Source organism: Suricata suricatta, chromosome 14 (genome assembly GCF_006229205.1).
Source record: "Suricata suricatta isolate VVHF042 chromosome 14, meerkat_22Aug2017_6uvM2_HiC, whole genome shotgun sequence".
NCBI lineage: Eukaryota > Metazoa > Chordata > Mammalia > Carnivora > Herpestidae > Suricata > Suricata suricatta.
The window spans coordinates 47,757,822-47,771,007 of NC_043713.1; positions in this window are offsets into that span (position 1 = coordinate 47,757,822).

Sequence of the window (13,186 nt, forward strand, 5' to 3'; positions counted from 1 at the left end):
CAACCAGGGGTCCAGAATTTCAAAGAGATCTCGATTTTTTTATTCTGCTCCATTTTTTGTGAGAGGTCAAAAGAAAAAGTTTTCTCTCTACCCTTGATTTTTTCCATCTAGGCCCTTGTCTGCATTCCAGTCTTTCCCACCTGGCCTCACACGTATTCGTGTGAATTACATGTTAGTTTTAGACAAAGCTTTGAGAGGTCCCAGCCCAACTCTCTGATTTTAATATGAAAATTAACATCCAGGAAGATTCTGTTATTTGCCCAAAGTGACAGTTAATGTTTTCTTAGAACCAGAAGAAATTGGGTTTAAATAGGTTAAATTAATTAAACAAGGAGGCCATTAGAACTGAGGTAATTTTAACACCTAACAGCCTATGTAAGCAAACCAAAACCAAAGCCTATAATGCCTCAAGGTTAAAAAAATCCAAACCTGGACAACCAATGACAAATGGCCAACTAGGCTTCCCAAATAAAGCAACAACTTAAGGCGTAGCCAATCTAATATTCTCCTTGCTTTGCTTTTGCATCTTCCCTATAAAATTCTTGCCCCAAGACTGAAGGAGCACTCCTTAGCCACTTCCAGTTTGGTGTGGTCCAGTTCCAATCTATTTTTGTACAAATAAACTCTTAAAATTTGTAATCTGCCTCAGTTTATCTTTTAACACTTTCTTTAAGACAGCTTTGCACATAATAAAAGGCAGCTCTCACATACAGGGTACAGTTGGGGGAGAGTGCTGTGCAACAGCAGCCTTGGAAACCACACACAAATATAAAGGCAAGCCTCTAGGTTAGTGATTCCTGGGATGTGAGATTTCCTAGATATCCAGAAGAAAGAAAAAGAAACTGTAACTGGGGATGTTACCAACTTTTGACTTTGTCAAGAAAGACTTTTTTCTGCAGTTATCATCATTCACTATCACCATTATCCCATAAAAGGAAAAAAAATATTTTAATGCCAAAAAAATAGAATGGACATAATCCCAGAATAGAGGACACTCCTACCATTTTAGGTTTATGAAAAATTCAATTATAGCTCCTAATTTCTCATTCTATTGCAAATGAGCAATCAGAAGTGATTACTGATCCTTAATCTACTTTGTGTCATAAATACCTTTGAGAATCTGATGAAAACAATGGACCTTTCCCCAGAAAAAAATGTACATACTTACATACATAAGGTAATTTTCAAGTTAAGTCCAGATATTTGCAGGCCCCAGGTCAAGATCACCTGCTCTTAGCTGGTAATTTCATCTCCACCTGACTCACTAGTGACTTCATCCTCCGGTCATCTTTAATGGATCTGAGGTCCTCTGCAAACTGCAGGAGACTCAGGTCAAGGTCCCGCCCTCCGCCCCTAAGGCTATCAGAACCAGCCTTCGGGACAGTTGGTCTGGACTTTCCTGAGAGGAATGAGACGGAGTGTCTTCCTTTGCCTGGACCCTGCCCATTAATGATAATGGCAAATACAAAAAGATTCTCTTGCCCAAAAGCCCCAAGACCAAAAGTTCCTCTGGGTCCAGGACCAAAAAGCCCCACCTGGTGGTGTAAGGTCACGGGATTCTGGCAAGTACACTAGAAAAAAGTAAAGTTCATTCTGAAACAAGACCAGATTGAGGTCCATGTACATCTTATATCCAGATCATTCTCAAAGCCCTGTGGAAGGGGCAGCAGAAGTTGGGAGAGCTAAAATTGGTCCAGATTCAGTCCACTGGTCAATGGTATAGGAATGGGGTGAAGAGCACCTAAAAATCCTTGGAACAGTGTCTGATGACACCCAGAAAATGATGAATGGGCAGGTACACACATATCATGATACATATGGGTGACAAAAGCATCACAGCCTGCTTTTGAGTGATGAGCAATAGGAGAAGTTTCCCGATCTTCAGAGGCAGGTAGACTACTCAGTGCTGCTCAGAATGGCTTCTCGGCTGTGTATGTCTTAATGTGACCAAACTTACCTGCACCAATCCGTCCACCCAGCTTGTAGCTCCTAAGGTCACCGATACAGAACATATAATATCACTCTATAGTATCCCTCTGGAAAAGAGCAGACAAGGAAAAGTGATCTTTGTTGCAAGGCTCAGTACCTGTGCATTTAAGAGAGGAAAATCATACTTGCAATCTCCCCTTCCACACTTTCTTCCTGAAAGAAAGGCATTTGCTTCTTTCTTAAGTCAGTAGAATTCCTGGCTCTAACATATGCAGAATTTACGAAGATCAGGTAGCTAAATGGATGCTATTTATAGAAACAGGTCTCCCAAGATGGAGTTTTTTTGCAGAAAAAGATTGGGGGAAACCCTTAATGGCAGCTGGGGCCAGGGAGAGGCTAATGAGAAGGCTTTGGGGGAAGCCTTCAGATCACTGAAACCAATTTTTATCTGGGGTGCTTGGCTTGCTCAGTTGGTAGAGCATGTGACTCTTGATCTCGGGACTGTGAGTTTGAGCCACACTTTAGGCGTAGAATTTACTTTAAAAAAATAATAATAAAATAAAATAAAGCCAGTTCCTATCTGGAGAATGCCAAAAGAGGTGAATATTTGACATATGTAACTGAAAACTTCCCAGAGACCCATGAGGGATTAAAAAAATACTGTTAATGCTTTATTTCTTAAGTTGGGTGGTGGGTACCTGGGCATCTCATTATTGGTCAAGTTTTGTTTGTTTGTTTGTTTGTCTGTTTATTTATTTTTGAAAGAGAGAGAGAGACTTTGTGGGGGTGGGAGAGAGAGGGAGACAGAGAATCTGAAGCAGGTTCCGGGATATCAGTGCAGACCCCAATGCGGGATGTCAACTCACGAACTGTGAGATCATGCATGACCCGTGCCAAAGTCAGACGCTCAACTGACTGAGCCACCCAGGTGTCCCCTCTCATTATTATTCTTTAAACTAAATACGTGCTGATATATATGCTCTTTTGGTTATATATTTCACTAAAATGAAATATTCAATTAAAATCTTCCCTATTCCCATTGTCATCTCTACCTGAAGTTAACAGAAGGAGCCAATTAGTGGATCAGATTTGAGAATGTATCTTTCTTTGTCTCCCTCTGGGCCTTTCCCGCTGTACGTCCTTCCTCTGTGTGGCTTCCTGTTTCCTGACCCTGCTGGAATGTGAGCAGCAAATCTTTAAGAAGAGAATTTGTGAACACAACTCAGGCTAATCTCAGTCTCTGTACATTCAGGAGTGAGGCTGAGCCACGACCAGCCCTTCTACCCTCCACTGCCTGGAGGGAGAGACTGATGAAGCCAGGGAACAGAGGACACCATCCTGAGGGCACAGGTGCCCCAGGTGAGAAACAAGAAGCTGGCTATTGGACAGGCAACAAACTCCAGCCTCTTGAAGCCCAGCCCAGCACTGGAAGGGATGCCGAAAGACCCAGGTTCTACAGACAGTTCATTCAAAGCACCTTTACTGCTCCTTCTCTCTCCTTTCTCATTCACCATACAAATGGCAGCCATCAGTTCTTATAAAGCTGCTTGGGTTTGAGGCATTAGGAAGCGTCCACTGCAGGGAAACGTTCATGAGAAAAGGGAGCTTACCTTTCTACTTTAGAAAAGAAGAGCAAGGAGCCCCAAATCCTTGGCCCCTGGGTAATATCAACCCTGTCAAGCATAGCATTGTTTGTTCCATATCAAAGTGGAGTGGGAACAAGCAGCTGGCCATGTAGAGCAGCTCAAAGAAGCCATGAGTCTAAGGGCACATGGGACACTAATTCCCAACTGCAGTCATTTGGGGAGTGTCATCTAAAATTACATTCAGAACGTAGTAAAGTGACCCCCAGCCACAATCAGAGGAAAGAGTAATTTAGAACCTATCTTCATTGAAGAGCAGAACAGTTGAAAGAAACTAGTTAATGTAAGAGTCACCGTGGGAGTCACCTTGGCATGGTGACTAGTGACCATTTTGCTGTGGGTTGGAGAAAAGCACCGTGCACCAACGACCCCCACCCCTCACCTGCAGACCTGGAATGTCCCGCGCCAGTTTGAAAACAGCCAATCATGAAGCCCCAGCTTCCCATCACCCTGACAGAGGAGGCAACCTATTCCATCCCGCCACGTCCCTAGAGTGGCCTTATTTGGTGGTCTGCCCTCCCAGGACCGGACCAGAAGTCTTTCACCCATAAAACACCTTGCCCTCCCGTACCAGGCGCGACTTCCCTGACTCCCCACTCCCGGAGTCACGGAACCTCACCCAGGAATCGTAGATCCCAATAATGGCTTTCTTGGCTCCATAACTTGGTTTCTTTCTTTCCTCTCATCTCTGCCTCCATCTATTAAATCTTACAGTTAATAGTAACTCACAGCAAGTTAGAACTTGAATGAAACCGGGTGGAAATAGAGGGTGAGTACATCTCGGCCCAGCAAAATGATCCTGTATAGAAAATGGTCAGACCCCTGTGCTCACAAGGTTGACCTCGTGCTGACCAAGCCAGCCTTGGGCTCCATATGTACTGTACTCCCCATTTTCTGCAGATGGAAAAAAGACCAGTTTTTAGTTAGTTAGTTATTATTATTTACCATTATTCCTATAGGTGATGGTATTTTGCTATAAATGGCATTAAAACATTTTTTTTCTTGTACAAGCCTTTGGTGGCCTTGGAGAGATCATGACTGGGATGAAAACCATGACAGGATTAAATAACTGTCAACTTCGATCCTGGGCTGCCTCTCCATCCCGACATCTCCCAAACTGTTCTCAACTGAAGTTTCTGGTTTTAATTACTTTCATTGTTAAGGTACTGGAGAAAAACAAAACAATACAAAACTAACTCCTGTAATGACTAATCACTTCTTCCTAGAATATAAGAACTGCTCAATCCTACAGTACAGACTGTCTGCTTATAAGAAAAGTTCAACACTGCTTGGCCTACCCCTCCCCCTTCTCATGTGACACACCTACATGGTCACCACACCCTGATGTGGGGTTTTGGTTTTTTGTGTTTTGTTTTTACTTAAGGCAGACAAATTCCTTCACGCCTCTGAAAGTAAGCCTCTTGACTCAAACTAATGGCAGTAGGGGTCCAGAACTTCAGAAACAATAGAAGGGAAGAGGAAGCAGCTCATCTCTACTTAAGTTCAGTCTGTGTCAAGTACTCTGTTCGGCAGTTCACAGACAGCATTTCATCTACTTTCACAACAACCCTAGAAGATATCCCATGACTCTCATTTTACAGATGAGTCAACTGAGGCTCGGGGACGTTAAATAGTATGACCAGAGTCGCACAGCTGGTAAATAGAAAAGCCAGGGTTGAAGTCTCAATCTCAGTCCAAAGCCTCGTTTCTTTCTAATATACAGAAAACTAATACAGAGCGTGAATCTACCTAGCATTACCCTGGAGCTTCTGCTGCAAACATGTCTTTTTAATGAGACATACTTTGTAAAGTATTTTTTAATCTAAAAATGCCTCTCAGGGTACCTGGGTGGCTCAGTCGGTTAAGCATCTAACCCTTAGTTTCGGCTGAGGTCATGGTTTCCTGGTTTGTGAGATCAAGCCCCGAGACAGGCTCAGGGCTGACAGCACAGAGCCTGCTCAGTATCCTCTCTCCCTCCCTCTCTCCGCCCCTTCTCTGCCTCCACTCTGTCTCTCAAAATAAATAAGTAAACTTTAAAAACTAAAAATGATAAATAAATAAATACACCTTTCAAGTACTGATTAGATGAATGACATCATCACATCACAGTGATAAAAAAGACATCCCCTTTCTGGTTAATAAACATATGATGTCAATTTTTAAGACTGTCTGAAAACACGGAGCCATGTCCAAAAATGTGAAGCAATCACAAGCTGTGTATTCCTAACAAGTCTCTGCAAATCTTGTACCAACACAAGAGGAGCAGAGAAACTCAGTGTTAACAAGAGATAAGAAAACTTAGAGTACACCACGGCTGCATGTCCCCCTTTACAGACAAGTAAGTTGAAGCCCAGAAGAGCCCAGTGACTTGCCCTGAGTCACACAGCCAGACCATGGTGAGCCCAGCTCAGAACTGAGCAGACTGGCGCAGACAGCTCCTGCACTTCAGGACAGCACCCCTCCTACAAAACCTCCCCTACCCTGTAAGAAACCTAAGAAAGTTCCCAGTATTAATCTAGATGTTGCTCTGAAGGTATTATTTAGATGTAATTAACATATAAGCAGGAAATGGAATAAAACAGATTACCCTCCTTACGTGGGTGGGCCTAATCCAATCAATGGAAAGCCTTATGAGCAAATACTGAGGTTTTCCAAGGAAAAAATCCTCCTCAGGAATGCACCGTAGAAATGCCCGAGTTTCTAGACTACAGCCTGCAGAATTGAGACTCAAGACTCCAACATCAACTCTTTTTCTTTTTATCATCATTCATTTCTCCTACCTCCCACTCCCTGCCTCTGGCAACCACCAATCTATTCTCTGTATCTATGAGTTTAGGTGTTGGGGGAGGGCTTTGTTTTTGTTTTTGTTTTAGATTCTGTGTATAAGAGAGATTATATGGTATTTGTCTTTCTTTGCCTTATTTCACTTAGAATAATGTCCTCAAGGTCAATCCATTCCATCCATATTGTCACAAGTGGCAAGATATCCTTCTTTTTTATGGCTGAATATTCCATCATATATAGATGGATGTATCTAGATATATAGAAACATCTTCTTTATCCATCCATCCATCCATCCATCAATGGGACACAGGTTGCCTCCATATCTTGGCTATCGTACATCATGCTGCAATGAACATGGGATTGCATGTATCTTTTATTGTTAATGTTTTTGTTTTCTCCAGATAAATACCCAGAAATGTAATTGCTGGATCATGCAGTAGTGCTATTTTTTAGTTTTTTAATTTTTTGAGGAACCTCCATCCTGCCACCCAAATTGACTGCACCAATTACATTCCTACCAACACCACGCAAGGGTTCCCTTTCCTTCACAGCCTCACCGACACTCATTATTTCTTATCTTTTTGATAATAGCCATACTAACAGATGGGAGATGGTATCTCATTGCGGTTTTGATTTGCATTTTACTAATGATTAGTGATGTTGACACCTTTTCATGTACATGCTGGCCATCTCTATGTCTTCTTTAGAAAAATGTCTCTTCAGATCTGCCCAATTTTTAATTGGATTTTTTGTTTTATTGTTGCTGAGTTGTATGAGGTCTTATATGTTTTGGATATTAGTCCCATATCAGATATACAATCAGCAAATATTTTCTCCCACTCAATAAATTGCCTTTTCATTCTGTTTGATGGTTTCTCTTGCTGTACAGAAGCTTCTTAGTTTGATTGATCTTAGCTTTTGTTGTCTTTGCTTTTGGTGTTAGATTAAAAAAAAAAGTCCTATGTCAAGGAGCTTACCACCTATGTTTTTAGGAGTTTTATGGTTTTAGGTCTTACATTCAAGTCTTTAAATTCATTTTAATTTTCATTTTGAGTTAAGTTTTGTGTATGGTGTCAGATAGTGGTCCAGTTTTCCCAATATCATCTACTGAAGAGATTGATCTTTTCCCATTATATGTTCTTGGCTCCTCGGTTGTAAATTAATTGACAACTTACGCATGGGTTATTTCCCGGCTCTCTATTGTGTTTCATTGACCTATGTGTTTTTATGCTAATACTATCCTTTTTAATTACTGTAGCTTTGTTGAAATCAGAAAACACAATGCCTCCAACTTTGTTCTTCCTTCTCAAGATCGTTTTGGCTATTTGGAGTCTTTCATGGTTCTATGTAATTTTTAGGATTATATGTTTTATTTCTGTAAAAATACTATTGGAATTTTGATGGAGATTGCATTGAATCAACATATTGCTTTGGGTAGAATAGATATTTTAACATTTATTCTTCCACTCCATGAGTACAGAATATCTTTCATTTGTGTCTTTCTTAATTTCATTAATATCTTGTACTTTTCCATATACCTGTGCAGGTCTTTCACCTCCTTGATTAAATTTATTATTGTATATTTTATTATTTTTAATGCAATTAAAAATAAGATTGTTTTCCTAATTTCTATTCCTGTTAGTTTCTTATTAGTGTACAGAAACACAACAGATTTTTATATATTGATTTTGTACCCTGCAACTTTGTTGGTTTCATTTATTAGTTTTTTGATGGAGTTATTAGGTTTTTCTCTATATATATCACATCATCTGCAAATAGTGACAGTTTTACTTCTTCCTTTCCAATCTGAAGGGCTTTTATTTCTTTTTCTTACATTATTGCTCTGGGTAGAACTTCCAATACTCTGGCGAATAAAAGTGGTGAGAGTAGGCATCTTCGTCTGTTCCTGATCTTAGAAGAAAAGCTTTCAGCTGTTCACTACTCTGTGTGATATTAGCTGAGGGCTTGTCATACATGGCCTTTATTTTGTTGCAGTACATTCCTTCTATACCCCCTTTGTTGAGAGTTTTTATCATAAAAGGGGGGTTGATTCAACATCAACTCTTTTTTTTTAAGTTTATTTGAGAGTAAGAGGGTGTGCACACATGCGTGAGTATGTGTGCACATGAGTGGGGGAGGGAGGAGAGAGAGAAGGAGAGAGAAAATCCCAGGCAGGTTCCATGCTATCAGCATGGAGCCTGACACAGGGCTCCATCTCAGAAACCAAATGAGATCATGACCTGAGCTGAAATCAAGAGTCTGATGCTTAAGGGACTGAAGCACCAGGTGCTCTAATCCAACATCAACTCTTAACTGAGTCATCAAATTGCAGGCTTGCCCTGTGGACTTGACTTGTCATCCCCCACAATCACTGTATGAGCCAATTCCTTAAAGAGAGAGAGAAGACATATACACATATAAAGATATACATACATATACATACACATACCTATGCACATACACATACACATACACGGTTCTGTTTCTTTGGAGAAGCCTAATAGATGGAGAACGAATGAATGATGTTCTTCTAGGCTGCATATGGGAAATAAAAAGCAACTAGATTAGTGAATGTGTAGCTCATAAAGGCATTATATTAGCTCTGTGCCCAGAGTTACAAATGCTGCTTCTCCCTTCATGAAGCTGAACTTGGGGAGGCTTCAAAGCTGATGAGAGGGCTATCAAGTGGCAATATTGCTCTCCTTTTTGAATACTGAATACTGCAGCCTGGAGAGTTTAAGTGATTTGGTCAAGCCACAGAGCTGGTGTGGGGAGCCAGGATTCAAACCCATGACTGCATGACTCCAAAGTCCACAGTCTTTCCACTTCATCACACTCCTGATTTATTTGTAACATCATGAAAACTCAAAAGGGGAGGTTTCAGGAAAAATGGAGTAGGCCACGATGTCAAATGCTTCAAAGAGGTCAAGGAAGGAAGGTTGAGCAGAGGAGCAGCTCCCTCCACTGCCCCAATCCAAGACACAGTCACCAAAGGCTTTCTATGGTCAGTTCTAAAATAAAAGAATCTCTCACCCATTTGTAAAGGAAAAGAGGCACCTTCTGGGATTTCTCCTGGAAGGACTCAACTAGAAATTTCACCACTGAATCTAGTGATATCAAAAACCCAGAAATGTTTGTTGTAGACTCAAATACGCAACAAAATGTAAATGGAAGAATAGAATAAACAAAAAGTAAGTCCTGGTAAAAGTATATAAGGAATCATACATGTGTAAGAAAGAGCAAAGGGATGATGAGTTATAGAAATGTTAAATATTACGTAACCTATGCCAGTGTGTTCCCCACAGACCAACTGGTCTTCAGTAGGGCTTTATATATACAACAGGTGTTCCCAAGAGGATTTTCCATGACTAGGATGGTTTGTGTTCTCAAAATACAGGGTGCTCTGAATTACATATAGTGGGTTTACAAGTTCATTTGACTGGAGTCATCACTCTCAGCCAGCCTAGCTTCTGATCATTGCCCAGCTGACTGGAGCCAGAGATCTTCCCTCTGCCAGATTCAACAAGAAGGGAGCATAAAGAATGCAGTCTCTTATTTACAAGCTGTGAACCCTACAAAAACTTTGCAGAGTGTATCTGTCCATTTGGTGATAAGTGATCTCTAGGGTCTCAGAAAGGGAAGCTGTTTGGGTTAGCAAGTGTAGGTGTTTGTCCTGATTTCCTCTCTCACAATGCTTTCATTTATTCCAGCAAATGCAGCCTGATGATTCACTGGAGACCAATGGTCATTGTGCTATTCCCTGGAGGTACCTCAGAGTTAATGTCTGGGGACATACACAATCATTGAAAACTCTATTGGCCTAAGTCTCAGTAGCTTGTTAATTCCTAAACTGATTAATGAAGCAATGTCAGAGTAGTAGAAGTTACTGATCTCTGCCAAAAACCAAACTTTTGCTCACAGTGTTTGGGTCTCGAGTTTCATTTGGTGACCTCTCAGCCTAGCCCAGAGCCAAGACTACTGAGTCAAGAGTCTGGAAATGCAGGATCCACACTGGCCAGCAGGACTTAACCTCTTAAGATTCAATTTCCTCCACTGGACCTCAGCAAGGTCTCTTCCATCTCTAAAGTTAAATGAATCCATGGTTTAAATGAACAATACATTAGAAGATATGTATTTCCTCATCCGAGCAACACCAAGAGCAAGGTTTCTTACCAACACCCTAACCACTAGCAGTGAAACAGAAATTACATATCACCCCAGAAAGCACTAGAGAATCAACCCAAAAAAATGTGAAAATTCAGGGTGATTCTGGGAAACAAGCTTAATATACACTTAGCAGATATAACAACCAATTCAAAAACTTAGACTAATATCAGAAAGTGTGAAAAACCTAGGGATAAACTTAACTGGAAATATGCACAAGATCTAAATGAAAAGTTTAAAATGCTGAGGGACACAAAAAATATCTAAACAAATGAAAAGATACTTCATTTTGGACAGGAAGACTAACAAGATTAAGATATTAATTCTCCCTAAATTAATTCAAAATTTTAATATTATCCCAATAGAAACACCAATAGGATTTTTTAAAACTGCACAGTCAATTCTAAAATTTATATGGAAAATAAATAAGCAAAAGTGATCAATTTCTCATTTTTTAAAAGATTAATAAGAAGGGGTTAGCCCTCTAAATATATTGAATAGTCAAAGAAATTTGGTATCAAAGCATGAATAAACAGATCATTGGTACAAAATAGAAAAATCAAGAAATAGACCCAAATATATATAAAAATTTATATTACATATATCCACATAAGAATTTATACAAGAATGCATATACATATGAGAATTTACATATTTTTAAATTCCCATTTTGAATCAGTGGGAGGTAAACGGACTATTGGGAAATGATGTTAGGACAATTTAATTGCCATTTGGAAAAATATAAGGTTAAATATATACTCTACATGTTACAACCACCAAAAACAAAAATTCCAGATGGGAACAAAATGTAAACCTCAAAAGCAAAACCGTGAAAGTACTAGAATAAAACATGGGACTAAAAATATAATCTTAACAGTGGAGAAGTCTTTCCTAAATATTATACAAAACTCCAAAGCCGTAAAAGAAAAGTTTGATAAACTGAAATACCTTTACAAAAGAAAAGATCATCATGATTTTTTAAAAGTATAAACAAAGTCAAATGAAAAACCAGGAATAAATATCTTTAAAGTATATTTCAGACAAAAGGCTAATGTCCTTCATATGCAAAGAGCTTCTCAAATCAATGAAACCAATAACTCAATAGAAAAAAATAGGTAAAGAATATGAACAGAATTGGGCAAAGAGTTCACATACATGGAACTACACATGGCTCTTAATCATAGGAAAAGATGTCCAACTTCATTGACAACAAGATAAATGCAAAACAAAACTCAGAGATGCAAAAATGACAAAGATCAGAAGGATAACAAAACCATTTGGCTAAGGGAAAACATGCACTCCTGCACATTGCCAATGAGAGTGCAAATTGGATCAACCTCTGTAAGACCAATTTGGCACTATCTTTCAAAATTAAAAGTAGAGATAGCCCTTGACTCAGTAATACCACTTCTAGAAACTCATCTCATTGGCATATTTACATATAAGTGAAATGACACAGATAAGGGATAATAATTGCAGCATACTTGAATAGCAAAAGATTGGAAACAAATGTTCTTCAATAGGGCATTGATTAAATAATGAACTACCCAGATACATTAAGTGAAAACAGCAAAATGCAATGGATGTAGTACGCTACCACATGTGTAAAAAAAAAAAGTTAGTATATATACTTGTATATGCTTGTGTATGCACCGATAGTCAATGTATATAATTAATACAAGAAAGAAGAAGTTACATTTGGGAGAAGAACAGAGCAGCTCAGGAACAGGGGTTAGAGGGGCAACTTATAACTTTCAAAGTTTGTACTATTCAAGAATTTTTAATTAATGCAAGGCCAAAAAAAAGCATTCTTCTGCCTTACACAGGACCTGCATTCTCTGGGGAAGGAGTCAAAGATTGCAGCTTTAACAAACATTATGTGTGTGATTCTCAAGCAAATAGAAGTTTGAGAACCCCTGACAGAGAGCATCATTAGTAACGCACACTTATCAAAATAATAATAGCAACAATGACATAAGCACTATGAACACTTATTTAAAAAGATAAAGCCTAAGACATCACTGCCAACATCTTGTACACTTTTCTAAAAAAAAATTCCTTGGCATAACCAAGCGTAGAAAGATTTGACACCACAGTGAAGTATTCCTTCTCTCATGTGGCAATTTTAACCACAATTAATAATTTTGACAGCTTTTTATACTTTGCAAAATGCTTTGTCCTAATCTTTCAAGCTAGGTAAGAGCATAAGAAGCCTCACCTGAAGTTCTGTGAAAAGAAGGCAAGCGAATTGCTACTACACTGCACAACTCCTCCGAACTCATTACTTTACAGCTACCAACTACACACTACCTTCTGTGCTCTAAAGAAACCTGTAATTGGAAGAAACATAGACAAGCGATATTCAATTTACGCATGGCTGCTTTGCAAATCACAACTACCTACTTCTGAGATGCTAGGGGAGACCGGAAGGACCTAGCCTCAGGCAGTTCTGGTTTCCCTTCTGCATTCTTCAATTTCTTCTCCTTTAAATCAAGATGAAAAGACAATATGGCAGAGAGAGAGAGTAAGAACATTTGCCCTGGAGCCGGACGACCGGACTGCCAGGGCTCACATTCCAGCTGTGCCACTGTGTAACTTTGGGTAAGTTACTTAGCGTCTCTGAGCCTCTGCAGACGACATCTGTAAAATGGGGATAGCGCCACTTC